This window comes from Protopterus annectens, chromosome 8.part0 (assembly GCF_019279795.1).
Source record: "Protopterus annectens isolate FY-2018-M chromosome 8.part0, PAN1.0, whole genome shotgun sequence".
Lineage (NCBI taxonomy): Eukaryota > Metazoa > Chordata > Ceratodontiformes > Protopteridae > Protopterus > Protopterus annectens.
This window is the reverse complement of record NC_056741.1, coordinates 963,236,540-963,257,074: the sequence shown is the minus strand read 5'-3', so window position 1 is coordinate 963,257,074 and position 20,535 is coordinate 963,236,540.

Sequence of the window (20,535 nt, the reverse complement as noted above, 5' to 3'; positions counted from 1 at the left end):
ACCCAATCTGTACCCTGTTGCGTACTGTCTACTCAGGAGATCTCTGCCCAACAGACAGGTCCATGTCATGGCTACACTCAGATCTGTTCTGAGTTACAGCTCAATGGCACTAAATATACAGACCTAACTGATATTGGCAACATCCTTGCAGGTAGGATCAGTGTCAACTGTACCCCCCTCTCACCCATGAAAGAGCACATCTCTATAATGGAAGACTGCAAAGTTACTGTCATCATGGCTGCACAGGTAAAAAACACTCTCCAAAGCCAGTATCACAGCAGCCATGGGACCAGATAACTTCACAAGCTGTGTTCCACACAAACCACAGAATGAACAGACACCACACTGACGTACCATGTGCTGTCATAGCCTCACCTCATGCTGTGTGCCTGTTGAATGGTGCACAGTGACGGTCATCCCACTACATAAGGGTGGAGACACCACGGACTCCAGGAACAATCAGCCCATTAGCCTGACGAACACGCTCTTCAAGGCCATGGAATTTATCATCATGCAACATATAAAAATTACATTTGTAATCCCCAAACCCTGGACCACAACCATGTAGAGATTGTAAAATGCAGATCATGTCACCTAAACCTGATAGATGACATTGAAGCAGTCAACAGAACTGTCAACAAGGGTAAGGTGATTCACACAGCCTATGTTGATCCTGCCATGGCTTACAACACCACCGCACACTCTGGAAATATAGATAAACCCACTAAACTAGGTATAAATTGCTATGTCACAAGATGTGCTGCCAACAGGCCTACTGACAGAACACACACTGTGAATGTAGCAGACTCCAAGTATGACTCTGGACCAGTGATGAGTGCAGTACCACAAGGTCCAGTCCTGTGTCTTGTCCTGTTTAGTATCTACTTCCTTTAAGTAAACTTCAACATGGAAGGTCTGTGGCTACTGAAGTTTCCAGGGGAATGCAAACTAGGAGCCATAATTGTAAACACTAAAGATGTGGACATCCTACAAAAGGGCCTCACTGAGACAGATGACTGTTGCCAAAGCCATGGGCTCTATCTCAATGCCAAAAGGTGCATTGCCATCCCCTTTGTTTAAGGCTCTGTAGCCAAGAACGACAACATAGGCGGGAGTATACTTAACACTGAAAGTGTGACAAGAGACCTTGGGTCACTGGTGGACACTGGACCCAACGGTGATAATCACATCCCCACAGTAGTCAGGAAACCCTGCTATGTGGCACACCCCATCACAAAATGTGTCTCATGCAGAATAGAAGAGGACATTGTTCCCCACTACTCATCATCACAAGAACATATCAGTATGACACAAGAACTATAAAAGAGTACAACGCCACTTTTGCTATGTACCTCACAAGCCAACTACACCAACTGGAAAGGCTGCAGCAACACCTCACAAAGAGCATTAGCAGCCTGAAATACATGCCATCCACAGACTATCACAAAATGCTCCATCAGTACTCCCTTGCATATCGCCTACTCAGATGTGTTCACTGCCTAACATACAAAGCTATGTCAAATGCAGAGCTGTTGGACATGCTCCACGTGAAACACTCACAATCCCCCTGACCTTTGGACCCAAAACCACAAGTGAAATACAAAAGGAAGGGGTGTACACATTTACCTTATGGATACCCCCACCTCCAGGTTAGTGGCACAGCATGAGGCCTTGGAGACCATGCAAGTGCAACTAAGATTGGGCAAAGCTGCTCATCAGATTGTAGTCTTCTACAGATCACCTACCTTGTCACAGGAACCACACACAGTATTCCTGAGAACAGTGGAATATATCAAGGGCCTATTAAACAACATTATATGAGGTGATTACAACTACTGAAACATTGAGTGGGAGAATCACTTATGTACAATGTCTATTGCCCAATGTTTCCTAGAGTTTAAAATCTCTAACACCCTGGAACAGCTGGTCACCATGGCCACTAGAGGTGACACCATACTGGACATGATCATCACCAACATGGGGTACCAGTGTTCCACAACAGAGATAAAACCCTCGCTGGTAATATCAGATTATAAAGTAATCACACTGGACATCCACATCACGCACCCCCACCCAGCCAATGACACCACCGTGAAGACATTTTCAAAAGCAAACTGCACATGTCTCAAGACAAATGTGGAAGGTTCCAAAGACCTCTTGCTATAGGAGAATGGTATACAATCTGCCAAATCAGTTACAAGTGCATCCTATGAGCATTTACAGGGATGCATGGATCGAGACATCACAAATAAAACCAAGATGCACTCCTCTAAAAATAAGAAAACAATCTGGTGGTCGTTGGCCATAAATAAGCTAGACAACAGAAGGAGGACACTAACACCCGATAGAGCCAACTTCACTAAAGGAAAGGCATCACTGATCATTATTAGGAAGTAGCAATGATCGCTCATGGAATAATTCAAGGACACTGTCAAAAGACAAATTGCCAAGGACTGTAAGAATAACAATCACAAAGCCTGCTGTAACTTTACCAGACATGTAGGTGTCAACTTCCAAATATGCTGTCAGCTACTGACAAATGGCAAGAAATACACTGAACCAACTTTCATTGGCCACATCCTGGGGGACAAGTTCAGTGTAAACCTCCCCCATCACCCCCAAAAGGGCCTGTGTCCATCACAGAAGGATGCAGAGCCCCAGACATCATGGACATGCAGGTAAGGACAGCCCTCTCCAAAGCCAAGAACACAGCATCAATGGGAATGGATGGTGTCCCAGGCTGCATCTTACACTAGTACCAAAAGGAACTACACCTCACCTACATTCACTGCCCAGACTCAATCATACCACAGGGTATGTACACAAAGAATGGCATACACTAACAGTCATCCAGCTCCACAAAGGGGGTGCCACAACAGAACCTGGAAACCATTGCCCTGTATGCCTACTCAGCCTGGTCTACAAAGCTATTAATGAAATTGTCATGGAACCCATAAACAGAGACAATGGGGACCTCCAGACACTGGACTCTACACAAGCTCACCTTGTTAATGGCAGATCCTGCCCCCTAAGCATAGTTGACATACTTCAAACCATCACCAAGGACATAGACGGAGGTGAAAGTAGTCCACACAGCCCATCTGGACCTCACTAAGGACTTTATCCACCATTCCCCACCCCACTCTGTCATCATGGACATGCTTACCAGCCTGAACATCAACAGCTATGTCACAGGATGTGTGGCCTAGTGTCTCTCAGATCAAACACACATGTTCAGAGTTGTGGGTGTCATGTACGACTGTAAAACAGTCACAAATGGCATCCCACAGGTCTTGCTCCTGGGACCCCACCTGCTTAGTGGACACTGCTCAGATGTACAGGCAAGCATGTGAGGAGTATGGCTAAACCGGTTTGTAGATGACTGCTAACTGTGGTCCATAATCAACTCTATGGCTGACACACACATCCTCCAGAAGGGGCTTACAGACACAGATACCTGGTGTCAAAACGATGCCCCAACAAGAATGACAAAGAATGCATAGTCATCCCATTTTGCTAAAACAAAGTGCAAACAAATTACCACATGGGTGGTACACCAGTATGTATGGAGAAAGTCAGGAAGGCCCTGGGGACACAGTTAGATAGTGAACTCTCCTTTGATGATCACATGGCCAAAGTGTTCAGACATTCCTTCTATGTAGCCCACCCATTGTCACCTAATGTAACACACTTTGTCTAGTCTAATGATATCACCATCCTTCAAATATACCTGTGGAAAAAAACCTCCCAGAAATGTGTATAGCACGTTGTGTAAATGCGTACTTCTGTATTAACATAAAGCAGTTAGGTTGGGGTTTGAATCCTGTACTTGACAGATGTGTGTCTGTGTGTGATCTCCTTGGAGCAGAGCAACTTTTTGGGTGAGTAGTCAAACACCTTAAAAGTGGTATACTAATCTTTGTCAAGTCTGATGATGTCACCACCCTACAAATATACCTGTGGAAAGCAAACACGCAGTAATGTGTATACCGTGTCGTGTTAATGTGCACTCCTGTAGTGACATAAAGCAGTAAGGTAGGGGTTTAAATCCTGCACTTGACAAGTGTGTGTCTGTTTGCGTGTGAACTCCTTGGAGAAAAGCAACCTTTTGGGAGAGTAGTCAAACATCTTAAAAGTGGTATGTTAATCTTTGTCAGGTCTGATGATGTCACCACCCTACAAATATACCTGTGGAAAGAATACCTACAGTTATGTGTATAGCACGTCATGTTAATACGCACTCCTGTAGTGACATAAAGCAGTTAGGTAGGAGTGTGAATCCTGCACTTGACAAGTGCGTGTGTCTGTTTGTGTGTAAACTCCTTGGAGAGGGGCAACCATCTGTAAGAGTAGTCAAACACCTTAAAAGTAGTATACTAATCTTTGTCAGGTCTGATGATGTTACCACCCTACAAATATACTTGTGGAAAGAAAACCCACAGTAATGTGTATAGCACGTCGTGTTAATGTGTACACCTGTAGTGACATAAAGCAATTAGATAGGGGTTTGAATCCTGCACTTGTCATGTGTGCTCTGTGTGTGTGAGACTGTTGGTCAATGGGTTGTGGGTTTTGCTTTTACTACTGTATGACATATCAGTATGACACCAGTATGTGCATTGCAAATGTGAGGTAGCTGTGTGGCAAATACATATACGTACATGTGACCTCAATTATTCCATGTGTGGGAACCCTGCTTTCTCCAAGAACACATCTGTAATCTATTCAAGAGTGTGCTGCTGCTTTCTGGACCTTAGGTCACATCTGTATGCCTGTGACAAGGCCAGCCACTGTAATGATCCCAGGCCTAGGTCAACTGTGTCACACACACTCATTACGGTTTCCATAGAATTGTGTGAGTGAGTATTTATGGCTGAGGTAGATGTCAGACCTATTCAAACGCAGCAGGGTCTATCACTGATGGCTATTCATTATAGGTGTACAACAACCTTTGTGGATATGAATGCAGACCCCTTATTGCTCATGTGATCCACCGAGGGATTCAAATATACCTTTGGAAATGTGATTATCAAAGGAGAGATGACGTGCCACTTGGTTCCATGTACACATCGGTACATGTTCTTCATGTTGGTAGCTACTACCTATGTGGTACTGTGGGGATACTATGTTCTGTAAAGGTGGATGACTATGCTTTGGTTGGCTTATAGCTTTATAGCATGGGTTTGACAACAGGGATCTTTCTGTGTGATACCCTTGCGGAGGATGTGTGTGTCATCTGGAGAATGCATTATAGGCCACAGTATGCATCACCACACATGGATGGACATATCCCTACTGTGATTGCTTGTACCTAAGAGAGCTATATGCCAAACAGGAGTGGTCTCAGTAATGTGTGCAGGTGAATACCACTGGTTACGGGTTAGTATAGTACCGGAAGTGTTCAAATGTTACTGTGTGGCCTACATCTGTGTGTCAGTTGTCAAGACATCATCTAATGATTGGTTATGGTCAGGCTGTTGAAGTTGTGTATACTACCAGAATACAAATCAATGACAGATATTAACAGTATCACCCACAGCACAGTGTCTACCCATGTCATACACACATGTATAGTCAAGTTCCAAAATGTGTGTAGTACAATGCATACTGGCCACCAATTGAGACTATGGAGTGTTACTGTGTAATACAGGGCATGTTACCCTGCCCATGTGTCCACTATGCATGTACATTCAGACAGTGCACCTCCACCATGTTCACAAATGTACACCTGCAAATCTGTGCCACACACATCCCACACATAACGTCCGCTCTCTAACACATGCTGCCAATACTACACACATCAGCCAAGTGGGACGTGGGTAGACTATACACTATTGGAACTAACACTGGTGTGAACATTACTACATTGACAATCATAGCTTACATGCATCATGCCTGCTCAGCCACACCTTCAAGCATATCATCACACTCTACTGCTGACAACATGCTAACATTGCTATACTGCTATTAAGTCACCCTGTGCATCAGCACCATGGTAGCCTGTTCCTGCATCACTGTCACAGATGACAGGAGGTGGCACAGGATTCATCATATTCACAGGGTGTGTAGTTGGTTTGCCAGAGGCCTACAGTGAGCCATACAACTGACACGTGTGTGTGTGTGTGTGTGTGTGTGTGTGTGTGTGTGTGTGTGTGTGTGTGTGTGTGTGTGTGTGTGTGTGTGTGTGTGAGGGCCAAGAGTACTGCTATGGGCCAATGTTGATGTAATGTGTGCATGTATGTGGTAGCCCTAGGTGTGTTGTTTATGTGTGTGTGTGTCTGCATGCACATAGTTCCACTATGTGGCTGCCATATACGGGTATCTGTGGGACAGCCAAAGACTGTACCTGCCAGGCTTTACAGATCACCATCTCTGGCCATGGATACAGTACCTGTGCTTGGCAGGGGTGCTACTGACACTATCAGGTACTAAGCCTGACTGGGTACTATTCCCAGAGGTAGATGGATGTACACTGGACACAGGTCCCTGCTGGGACTGTCCGGAGCCACGTGCACGTGGTCTTCTAGGATGGTCTATGGACAGCCCAGCCCCAACATTGCTGGGGCTGGTACTGGCACTACGGGAGCGGCTGTGACTTGAGGGATGTCCGTGGTGACTGCCAGCTGCTAATGTTGCTGGCATACGTCCAGGTCGATGTCTAACCCATCCCGAACTGTCCTGACACATGGACATGACATTGCAGAGGACATCTAATGTCTCACCCCAATGTCTATCCATGACCTCAGTGTAATTACGGATGGCACCTGCTAGGTCACGGATACTGTCATTTAACGCAGTGTTATGTGCCCTCTGTGCCCTTAGTCCCTGTCTGGTGTACCATTCCATGTGTGCCTGTGCCTCTATGACAGCCTGGAACATGCGCGAGGTTGTAAGACCTGTGGCACCTCTGCCAGTGGCATGATGGCCAGCAGTGCTCCGACGAGAACCCCTGGACATCTGCCTATGTGGTACCCTTCCAGACATCTGGGTATGGCAGCTGTGTTGGGATGCATGTGCCATAGATACCACACTGTCCTGGCCAATGCCGGCTGTATGCTGTCCCTCAGCTAAGGGCATTGGTGATGGATGTATTGGCAGTATGACTGTGTGCATGGATGGGGTGGACACTTGTGTACTGTCGATTCTTGGCTCAATGACAGACCTGGCAAACATGCCTGTGCCTCAACACACCTATCATCATCATCACTATCATACTCAGTGACATCAGTTTCCCTGCTGCAATGAACCAGCCCAAAATCAGCACCTGTGAGAGGGAGACAGGAAACACACTTTACGACCTGTACATGATGTCTGCACACATGCACACATGCACACACGCACACATGCACACATACACACATGAACACATGCACATATGCACACATGCACACATGAACACATGCACACATGAACACATGAACACATGCACACATGAACACATGCACACATGCACACATGAACACATATACACTCCTCACTACAACAGACACACACAGACACACACACCACCAGCAATCCAGAACATACTCAATAGCATGTGATTGTGGGGTACAGTATCACAAGCCAAACATTTATATCAAACGTCACAGCATGCAGGATGTGATGTCTGCACACATGCACACACACACACACACACGCACACACGCACACATGCATGCATGAACACATGCACACATGCACACATGAACACATGAACACATGCACACATGCACACATGAACACATGAACACATGAACACATGCACACATGCACACATGCACACATGCACACATGAACACATATACACTCCTCACTTCAACAGACACACACAGACACACACACCACCAGCAATCCAGAACATACTCAATAGTGTGTCATGGTGGGGTACAGTATCACAAGCCAAACATTTATATCAAACATGACAGCATGCAGGACGTGCTGCTCAACAGCATGTAGTGTGAGTGTAGACAGCCCTTGCTAATAACAGTATACATGGCTTTGATGCATGTGTGTTTTGTTCAGTGATTGGCCTCACCCTGGAACACAATGTGTACATGGACACAACATTGCTGTACAAGTATTAACGTCTCTGCAATGTCCTGTGCACCATCACTCACAGGTATACATACCATGGCAGGATGTGTATCAGTGTGTCACATAGATATCCATTTCTGATTAGAGCATCTGTGTCTTTAGCAGACAATTGTGGACACAGGTTTAGCACATGCATGCTATGTATACACACAGGATAAGTGGTGCATGTATACCTGATGGGATACCATTGCTCAACATAGCCATTGTACAGTGGTTATGGTGAGTGTAGGACATATTGTGGACATGCTAGTGCCACACATGACATGGCATGCTACCACACAACTGCAACCTTAAACTTCACACATACACAATGTGTGTCATGTGACCTATACACTCAATAGTATTACAAGACATGTGTGTCACTTTGTACAAATGGTGATTGCTATGCAGATTGTGTATCAGTGCATATGTTTGCACACACACAACATTGAGGTGCATATCAATTAATGATATGTGTAGTACTGTGGCCACTGTAACTGGATACGGTGTAGTACCATGTGACATCATCATGCAGCATCATGTGGTCACTCAAGGCTACTAATGCGTGCCAGACCAGCATATAGCATGCTGTACCTGAACTGCAGTACCATGGATACATTCACCATTTCACGGACAGTTGTTACATGGGTTCATAAGGTGCACAGTAGGGAGCATTACCTAATATGAATGTGTTATGTGGGTATTACTATTGACAATCAATTAAAATTTGACAATCATATTAATCTTACAATAAAATCTACCAACAGAAAACTAGGCTCTCTCTACAGAATCAAATCTTTTCTTACCCCTGAAGCCAAAATTACAATAGCTAGAACCCACTTAATCTCAACCCTTTTATATGCTTCCTCCATATACACAAATCTTTCTAAACATAATCTTAAAAAACTTACTACATCATATAACAATATTGCCAGATTTGCAACTGCCTCTCCATATAGAACTCATCATTGTTTAAATCTCAAGAAGCTAGGGTGGCTTGAACTACCACACCTCATGCAATACTATCAACTTACTATTGCTCATAATGCCCTACATCACCCTGACAACACCCCAATACTCTCCACCCTCATAACGCCCTATAACAATCAGAGGTACCTACGCTCCACCAACAAAATACTGGTCCAAACATCCCGATCCAAAAATTCAGCAGGTGACTCCACATTCTCCAACTCAATTGGCAAAATATGAAACAAGTTACCACAAAACCTTACATCCCTAACTTCACTCTCCCTATTTCAAACTAAACTAAAATTCTTTCTAAATAACCATTGGCTCTGTTCTTGTCATAACCCTGGTTAGCTCTCTTTTTTTCCCCATCTTTATCTGATTCCTTAACGACCTTTCTCTTTCTTCTCTTCTATATACTCTTACAGAGTATTTAATTTTCTTCATCTTTTCTTTCTTTACCATCCTAGATTTAGACTCTACTCAAAAGTTTATACAACTTGTTTCAAGATTTATTGCATATTTTTTTTGTTTTCCTATTATTGTATATTGATGTATATCTTGACATTGTTTAGTAGTATGTAGTGGAGCTTTTCTCCCCGGGCCTCCACTGAAAATGGACATATATCCAGCTGGACTAGCCCGGTAAACAAATGTAAAATAAAAATAAATAAATAAAATAAATAAGAGTGTCACACAGCCACATGAGAGGACTCTACCACTCAGGTCTGTTATGTGTGCTGTGTGGATGACATTTGGGATACTGAAGTGTGACCTTACAGCGTGTGTCTGAATACGCCATGTGTAGCATGTTAACGTGTACTGAGTATGACACAGTTGTGTGTGTTGTGTAAATGTGTATCGACTGTGCCTATCCAACATCCACTACAGTGTTGCCACAATTGTGTGGGATGCTCTGTGTATTGCATGTGTTTGAGTCAGCTACTCATGTTACTGAGATGTGCATAGTCTCACAGCAAACATGCACAGCATACATTATGCTCTGGTGTGTGACGTGTACATGGCCTACACCTCCCCTATGACATGCACAGTTATTTAGCAATAATAAATGTAGAACACACTCACCAGTATGGGTCTGCTGCCTTGCTGTCACACCAGAGGGACCTACAAGGTTATGAGACAGTTTGTCAGTGGCAACAACTGTGGCATTGCTACTGTGTGTTTGCAATCTTACAGTAGTATAACTGTTGACAGTCACAGGCCTGCATATTATATTCCGAAATATTATTATTGCACAACACTAAGCACCACATCTTGTAATTACACACTACACATCTCACATAAGCATGATCTACCAATAGAGGTAACAGTAGTGTACAGCTATGCCATGTTACCTCCACGCTCCATGTCAACTTGCTGGGTGGCTCTGGTCTCCATGATGACGCATGCCAGTAGTTGTTGTTGTTGCTGTTGTTGGCCAGGAGCCACCTGGCTCAGGAGCAGCTCCTTCACCCTGGTGAGGGGGGGATGGATGGCTACCCCATCACCTGTGGCAAGCTGTTGTCTACGGATATCAGATGCATGCTACCGGACATGTCTAATTAAATCACTGCAGTGATGGCGTACCTGCTCATATGTCCGGCTATGCATGCCTATGTCATTTACCTTATGGACAAAATCTTGCCACAGTGCAGTCCACTCATGCTGGTCCTGGCTGGTTCTTGAGAACAGTATGGTGTAGTGCTGAACCATGGTGTCCGTTATCACATCATCCTCTGCTGTGCTATATGAGGGATTACGATGGTGGGCCATGACCCTGGAAGACAAAGAAACAATATGTGTGAGCAAGTCAAGTGGCACACTTAATATTCTAAAGTACGGATATCATTTAACTGCCATATGTAGTAACCTATTGGCTGTCAAAGGAAACACACTTTCAATACCACATATCAGTGCTCAACACACAACTGCCTGACAGTGCCTGGCACACTCCATATATCAAACCATGTTCTGTACAGCAACAAAAATTAACCAGTATGTAAGACTATACAACAATATATGGCACACTGTAGGCGACAAAATGCACCACCAAGCCACAGGGGGTATAGATCATGCTAATGCATAACGTAACATTTAATCCATTGCAATGCTTGTAGGGTCCAGTCACAGTATTACCAGCATACCACACTAGTCATTGATGGCAAACCCCTGCCTAACATATCTGCGCATTCATCAATATGGGTGGCATACTGCTGTACTACACTATACATGTTGCTAGATACACACCTATATCCTGTAACACACATTTGACCGAGGCCATGGTACAGACATGCACACACACACACATCAGACATACATACCAGACACAAAGGTATGGCAACACACATGACCTTTACCTGTGTACCATACAGTACTGTGTGTCAGTAGTTGCAAGTCCTTATGCCTGAGGTATGGCATCTGGAGGACTACGGGGAACAAACAAAACAGTGGTTCCAGGACATGTGTATATACACCTTGCTGTGCTGCTTAGGCATACAGCTTCAGGTAGTACTACAGTTCATTCAGGGGTTGGATTCACCAGCAGTAACACTCAATAAGTATACATGTACTGCTGTAGCCTACAATGGGACACCCCAGTCGACGCCAACACACTACGTCAGACTGTCTGGCATACTGCTTTTTGTGGCTAGCAATAGCATACACATCTTTTGCTGGGATCACAGCTAGGACACTACAAACCATGACAGAAACAGTTTCCCACTTAGCTATCACACATATACAGAACTCGGACACATTCACCAACACATTCACCATCACACTCAGTCAATCTCACAAAGCAATTATTGCAACAGGTACATGTGGGTGTATATCGGTTCGTAGGTAGGTTATAGGCTATTGGCCCTGGGAACTATAGATGTCTAGCCATACGCTACCCTGGCCTTTGACACACGGGTGCTTTCATTTCACGTGGCCCTGTCAAGCAGAGCCACAGAGGTGATTCCCGGGGTGTAATTCCTATCAAACACACAATCATCAGGTTTATATATGACGACTGCTGATTAGGAGCTTCGCTTGCTATTGATAAGTGGTATGTGCCAGATTATGGGATGTCTGTGAGATAGGGATCTATCCCTTCAGCATGTGGTGTTTATTGAGGTGACAAGGTTTATGTCCCTAGAGCATGTACTCGTAGGGATTGTGATCTGATTACGTGGAGCATGTCCAACAGCTCTGGGTTTCACATAGCTTTGCATGTTAGGCAGAGGTCACCTCTGGGTAGATGGCATGCGACACAGTCTAGCTTTAGTGTTGTGGGACGGTCTGCATAGGGCATCTGTTTGAGGCCGGTATTACCCTTTGTGAGGTATGTCTGTGTCCTTTCCAGTTACTGTAGATGTCTTGTGGGGTACATACCACATGGGACATTGTACTCTATACTGGGTTTGCTGTGTGTGGAGTAGAAGGGAACACTGACCTATACTTCCCTGGATGACACACATTTTGTGATTACGTGTGCCACGTAGACAGGTTATATGACTAGTGTTGCACTGCAGCAATCAAAGGAGAGACTACTGTCCACCTGTGTCCCATGGTCTCTTATCACACCTTCAGTGTTATGTAGACTACCATCTATGTGGTAGTTAATGGGTACTGAGTTTTTGCAAGGAGGGAGGCCAATGCAGTGTCAGCATTGAGCTTCAGTCCATGGCTTTGTCACCAGGCATCTGTTGCAGTATATATGACCCTGTCTCTCTCTCTCTCACTCACTCTCTCTCTCTCTCTATATATATATATATATATATATATATATATGTACATATACACACATACATATGAACATCCATCAGTGTACATATTGATATACATATAGGCACATATACAGTCCACCTTTCATGGTGGGAATATTGAGTATGGGAAGGTTGTGAGGTATACAGTTATGTCTTAATATTGCACAGTGTTCGGTGGAATGCATTGAAGGTGTTCTCAGCCCATGTAGTTTTAGCAGGCCTCACTGGCTGCAACACTGCAAACCTGACAAATCATACCCACACCGTTCAACCACCACATGTCATATACCAGCACTGTATACTGTTTGGTTTGCAACACACTACAACTTATATAGGAATATGCACATAGCAACCTTCAACAACATATATGTATCCACCTTTCACAAACAGTTGCAGTATGTCCCTTGCTCTATGCACATGTACAGATGCTAATATATCTGACTCAGACAGATCTCTCCGTATGTGTATGCCATACACACACAAGGACCACACTGTTGTAAGTCCATGTACCTCATGGCTGACCTGTTGTACCTTGCTGCAACATGAGCAGGTGTCACATGTGAGCACACAGTGATATTAGAGGGTATATATATATAGCTGCAAATGCTTAGTTACCATACTAGCCTGGTACAGCTGCTGCCAATGCTAAGCTACACTTTGATATGACTATCATGCATTTGTTACTCTGTCACATCCATGGTTATATAGCTGTATGTGCTACTCCCCCAAACAGACATTGTCCACACTACTGTACAGAACACAGCTAACATGGTTCAGATGTTTGACATTTAATGCTGAGCTACATATATCATAGTTATATCCCACTGCACACAGCTACACACTGATATGTCCATGCCAGTAATTATGCAGGGCATCTGTGCATAGATACGTACTGCTGCCACATATTGATGCTTCAAAGTATGTAGAGTGGTCTTCAAATACATCTACTACATGCCAGTAAATACATATCTGTTACATACCTTTCCTTTGTATGTGTTCGTATTTTTCACTTAGCTGTCTCTTTGGCTGAATGTAAAGAATTTTTTTTATGTTTTTTTTTTTTTTTTATTAATTTTTTTTTCCACTGGTGTGGGTGGGGGTGTGAGTCTCTCTCTCTCACTCTCTCTGTCTGTGTGTGTGTGTCTCTCTCTCTCTCTCACCATCTGCAATTGGATGATTGCATGTGTGGCCAGCAGGTACAGCATGCTTTTATAGGTATCTGCACATGTGCATGTGATGGCCTCTGCACCAGTTGGTGGCCACCATTTGGTAATTGCATGCAGCCTGCTGTGTGGTAATTGCAGTACTCACTGTCATAGCAACCCAATACGATAAATTGCTACGTCAGGTAGGCGTAGCCCTTTCAGCTTTCCAGAGTGGGGCCCATGCTTGTTTGCTGTGGAGACCGTTGTGTAAGTCAGAAGGTTGGTATAGTTCTTATATCTGAAGCTAGGGGTGTAGCCAGTGATATAATTGTTGTACTCAGGCCTGAATGTTGCCACTTCCACTACACAGTTGTCAGTGTAGAATTGTACTCACCCCTACATATGCTAACACAAGATACATGGGAGTATGTAGTTTCTTTTCTACTTATACAATTTACTGCCATGCAAGAGTAGTTATTGAGATGTATTCATTTGGCACATGAACTGTTTGTGAACTGCTATACTGTGAATATTTATTCACTCACTTTTGAACAGTTTGTGCTTTTTTACTGTTGACATTAGTACAGGATGCTCAAGACAACTGTATAAATTTCTGTACTGAGTATGCCTACCTACATCCTTGGTAGACCCTGAACACACAGGTTTATTGTACATTTGGGTAGGGGTGCAGTAGGACAGAGAGCATTATGTCTTAATGTGTGAACTTTATCTTGCTGGACTTAAAGGGTTGCTGTGTACCTTTTAGTTTACCAAGGCAAGTAGTCTGTCTGTGTAGCTCCCAAATGTGGACCTATCCAGATGGTAGCCCGAGGTTAGCCTGTTATTCTTTGTGCACCACACTGGTCTTTTCAGCACTGGGACAATGGCATTGTCACAGTTGGTTGCTACCAGTACATGGCTACATCCCTTGGTATTTTAGTGTTGTACTCCTACATATTGGTATGCTTCTGGAACGTCTTCCAAAGCTATTTGCACAGTGTGTAACAGCAGAATAGCTGATATGCCTGTGTGTTTCTGCCTCTGCCAGGCCTCTCAAACACTCAGGTACATATTTGAACAGACTCAGGGTAAAGTAGGTCGAAGTGAGGTACACCTTTACAATATTAGTAACATTAGGTTGAGACTTTGAGAGAACCAGAGCATATGGATTAATACACATTTCCTGAAGTACAAGTGGTATCTAACTCTTACATTTTGTCACAGTTGGGGAGTATGGCCTCTACCCTAGTCAGGTATGCTAGTGTTTGTCCTGCTATAATACGGTGTGGGGGTCGTAAAGTGCTGCTGTAACATTATTTCCTGCTAGAATGGCTGGTTCTCTTTTCACTGTCATGTAATGCAATTCCGCAGGAACTGCTGGTAAAGATCTACAGAACAGGATTTGTGTTATGGCATTCCTATTTGGCCTTTACATTCACTCATTCTGATGCATGATATATTGGTTTCAGCACAAATTTGTTGTATGTTTACCATGGCTCAGTGGTACTTCATGCAGTCTAGTGTGTACAAGATCTGAGGTTCGAGACTGATAGAGGTATTTTATTTTGCTGCTGAGCAGAACAAGGGCCCTGACATACAGAGTGATTAAGGCACTTTTAAGCAGTTGTAAGTGGGTTTGTGTGGGTTTGTGCAATGCTTAGCTATACTTAGCTAAGCGCACACAGGTGCACACTCGCACAAACCCACTAACTGCTGCTTAAAAGTGCTTACTCCCGCTAACCACCACGCTAATTTCTTTGAAAGAAAAGAAAATGGGGAGATAGGAAAATGGTGAAAAAAGGGGCACAAAGAGGGAAAGACAGTAGGAAAAACAGCTTGGGATGTGCAGGATGGGTGTAGGGAAGGTCCATATCTGCCCATTTCTTTAACAGCAACAGCTGTGCATATACTAGTAATTTGAATGGAATTTTGAAACCTTCCACCCCTGAGAGAGGGGTGAGGACAACAAAGTATGTTGTACTGCCAATTAAATTTCTGTTTGTGTCCAGCGGACATGTGTGCGAATTGGGCAGCTATGTATGGGGCGTAATTTTTTTTTGGGTGCAGATTGCCCATTTTTTTTTCTGGTGAGAGTGGAATGTGGGGTAGGGGAAGTAGGTATATTTTGGGAGGTAGGTTAGGAAGGTAAACAGACAAAACAAACAAGATGCATACAGGGGCGGAGTATGACACATGGGGTGGGTCAACACCATTGACAGGGAAGGGTGTTTGGAAATCGCAAGCCCATGAGCCCACAGATGGCAACAGTGGAACTGAGATCCCCACCCATGGGCAGTCACCACTGCACCTTCACAGCCCGGGGGTGGGCTGCATAGGAGGGGCAGGTTCACCCATGAGTTGTGCCACTCTTGCCTCGAGCTGGCGTAGAGGATCAGCGACTGAACGCTGGATCTCCCTACACGCCACAGCCCAGACCGTTCGGAGGGTGATAGGTGGCCCTCCTCCGCCCACGCTTGCATGGGCAGGATGAGCCCCATCCCCTGCAATGCTTCCACCCAAAGGTGGCACAGAACCAATGGAGGAGGGGGTCCCGGGCTGGGCACCGGAACTGCTGGTGCCAGGTGCCATCGCCAGCTGAGGTGAGACAGGTGGGTCCACTGGGACCGGCCTTCCCATACGTTCTATGTTTAGGAGGATTTAATGACAATATGGGTTAGTAATAGCCAACAGCATTCCAGTTTAGTTGTAACAGCATACAGTAGTATTCCCATTAACCCAACACACCAGAGTTCCAACAGTTGAACAGCAAGTATAACACATGCATATATAGAACAACAGTGGACATTCCAACAGCATGCAGGATTGATTGGTGGCAACAGGCCACCAAGATTGTGGTATGTGAACAGGGCACATGCATCAAAGTAAATGCAGATATTTATATAACAATAGGACATGTGTCCCAACAAATGTTATGTCATTAGACATACCCACTGAGGTGTGGAATTGCATTGTTTATGCACATACAGTAGGGTGTAAAAAGGTATATCCATTAACAACTTATCTATACTTATAGTTTACACTACATTCCTGTTGACTGCAGTTCAATATCCCCTACATGTATTATTACACTAGGCAATGTCCGTTAAATTGTGGAATGGGTTTTGCTAGTTCTTGATATACCTGACCTGTATCTGACATACAAACTGTCCTGGATGCAGATGTTACTGCTACATATTTATATTTTTCATTTATATTTATGTATCTACATATCTGGATGTGTTCAGGTGACATTATCAGGTATATGTTAACAGCCCTCTACATTTCAAGCAGCATACTGACATTTCTGGGGAACACATTAACAAGCTACTCATGTGCCAGATTAACCTGTACATCCCGGCCATTAACCAACAGTTGAGGACTGTATATATGCTTAACAGCTACTGGCACTCCCATCATCCACTTTATATAGGCCTACCCATGTGTGGGTTGACTGCACTTAATACAACAGTACTATTTCTATCATGCAAGGGTACAACAACATATCGAAGAAAGTGATACGGACACACTCCAGGAATTATACCTTTATTAATAACATTACGCACTTTTCTAGTGGCTCTCTCCATTATTTGATATATCAGTGCATGCAGAGGTCTTTTATTCAATACTTTTTTCACCTTTATTAATGGGTTACAACACATTTTCATGCTGTCTCACTTATTTTATTTAACAGTAAATGCAGAGAAGTTATTTCACACTTTTTATACCTTTATTAATGGGTTACAACACCTTTTCCTGCTGTCTCACTTATTTTATATGACAGTACATGCAGAAAAGTTATTCCACACTTTTTATACCTTTAATAATTGGTTACAACACTCTTTTTCAGGCTCTCTCACTTCTTTTATATGACCACACATGCAGAATATTTACTAACCTGCCTGGTGGCACAGCCTTAGTAGCCTATCTGCATAGGCTTGCTGATTTGCAGCACAGAAACCTGCAGCTGTTGAGTAAATGAAGGGATATTGAGACATACCTATCCATAATATAGACTACAATAGCAATTCTTACGTACTTCATTCCATGGCTACATACTCAGTAGTGGGGCATTTGGCATTCCACGGGCCTCCTGTATCCAGTGGTTCAGTTGGCCCTCCTTGCGTCTCTTCAGGTCTGCATGGTGGTGTCTGACCTGCTCACCAGTCCGAGGGATGCCTGTGGTAATGGTGAGATCATGTGCTAACCGGTTCCAGGCTTCTGCTTTGTACTCCGTGCCCTGGAACTAGCCCTGCAGGAGTCTTGCATCATGATCATGGATGAGGAGCCAAACCATATATTTTGACTCCCCAATGCCCCACCGTTGCGCTCGAAAATGAGAGCCCTCTCCGGCACCGGTCATACTGTCTGCAGATGGGAGCTACAACCAATTATGGCAATTATTCCCACCTATGGAGCTTAAATATGCCTCATTTCCCACACTTATTTCTGATTGGCCGGTTTTGAAAATTCTCAGCTAAGAGCAGACCTGCTTAGCAATGGGTAAACTTCCATTGTCATGTTTGAGAGTGTTGGCAATGCATATATGTTTAAAGCTGTCATGGCTTAGTGGTTTAATACTGTGATTATGGTGCACAGTATCCCAGGTTCGAGGCCTGTCATTGCTTTTTATTTTACTACTGGCCAGACTGGATAGGAGGTGTGGCTGTGTTTAGCCGACTTTGCGCAGCTTTGCCCAATGTTGTTCGACGTTGCTCTATGTTGCTCTATACTGCTCGATGTTGCCCAACATTGAGCTAGTTGGCATGGTGCGCAGCTCTGCGCAAAACTATTGTGCTAGTTAAAGCACTGCTAAGCTATGAGCAATTATACTTCACTGTGCTTAATACTAGTGGAATTTGCTTAGCATTGCTTCACATTGCTTAATTTACGTTACTTATATATTTATCAGTATGCATGACCATTCCACCTTCTTATATATATATAAAATATTGTTCACTAACGCATAGGCCATTTCAATGCATTTTACTGGGATTTAGAAAGTAGATGTCAGGAATTCTTTTTATGCACACATTTCCTACAGAAAATAGGTAGTGTAGTGGTGGGACTCGAAACCGCAATGCATACTCTTTGTGCGAGAGCTCTATCACTATGCTATTGCTATTTCCCTTAATTTGCATATAAATAGTTTATTATCCTCTTCAATTTCTACACTGCTAACTGTAGCTAAGCAATGGGCAAACCCCCACATACACGGGCAAATACGGGCAGCTATGTCGGGAATAATAAAAAAAAGGAAAACTTTACATTTTTAACTTGCACAGGGATTTAGAATGTGGGGGAGTGTAGTGTTGGGTTTGTGGACATTTGAGCGTACTTGCTTATTTCTGTTGACATTTGCTGTTTATGCACTTGCAGGGGCGTGGATATTTGGACTGCTTGGCAGTCTGACATGCCCCCTGCACTCGTGCATGGTCCGTGTAAGCCTTAGAGTTGAGTCAGCATGCCCTCATGAATATGCATGACGTGCTGACATCATATCCTTACACTGCAGTGTCCGTGTAAGACTTAGTCTTACATGGAGGATTAGTAAATCCCAGTCTATGTTCTCACATTTAAAACAAATGTTCATAACTCTGGAATCCCAGGGGTTACTAAATAAGTGTAAATGGTAAACTGTTCATCCCAAACTATTTTTATAGTGATAGTATTCTTTAGGTTCAAGGTCTTAAACTACATTTTATAAGTCACACTAAACATAGTAACTATTACATTTGCGATATTTTATAAGCAACTAACAATTTCTCACAAGCACTCAACTTACACACATACTGTCAGCAGCATTTCTTTAGTCCGCCTGAAAGCTTTCCATGTGATGATACACAGTACTGTCAGGTAAAACAGAAAGCAGCCCTATCAGTTTAAGCCTGATAATGGTTATATGCATAATTATTTTTTAAGTGTAGTCATTTTATTGGCCAGAGTGGTTGGTAGTCAGTTTTCTGAATTTCCAGTGCTGGTGTAAATTCGACATATTTGCATGGAGCTGCACTCTGTGCCCTGTGTAGATGTAAATATCTGGAAACATTACTTATTTTCATTATACTGTCAAAGTTACTGGGCCAGATTCAGGAAGGCTTACATGGAGTTTAAGAGTAGTGTAAGCCTCCATGTAAGCCTTCCGATCCAGGAACAGCCCAAACCTCCGTGTAAGAGACAGCTAACACGTCTCTTACATGGACTGGGTGTGGAAATGCTCAATACCTCATTTGCAGCTCAAAGATATGCAAATGAGGTATTTAGCGATCAAAAGCCAAACCAGTCTGTGTAACGGACGTGTTGGCTGCAGAAATGTACTCAGCTGACAACTGAGTACATTTCTGCAAAATTAACAGACTATGTCAGCTCCAAATAAAGGGTGCATATGTTTCATTTAGCATGCCAATGGCCAAATATGTGGCCATTGGCATGAAAAAGTGTTGCAAAAATACTTTAAATAACTTTTTTTTTTTTTGTGGGATTATGATGTTTAACTGGCGCTTTACCAGCATAAGCGGGGTGCTGCCTAAAACAAAACCGAGCTTATAAGCCCACAATTGTGGGATTTATGTATTACATGGAATGTCAATGGAGGGACTAGCAGACCAAAAACAATATGTCCTTTG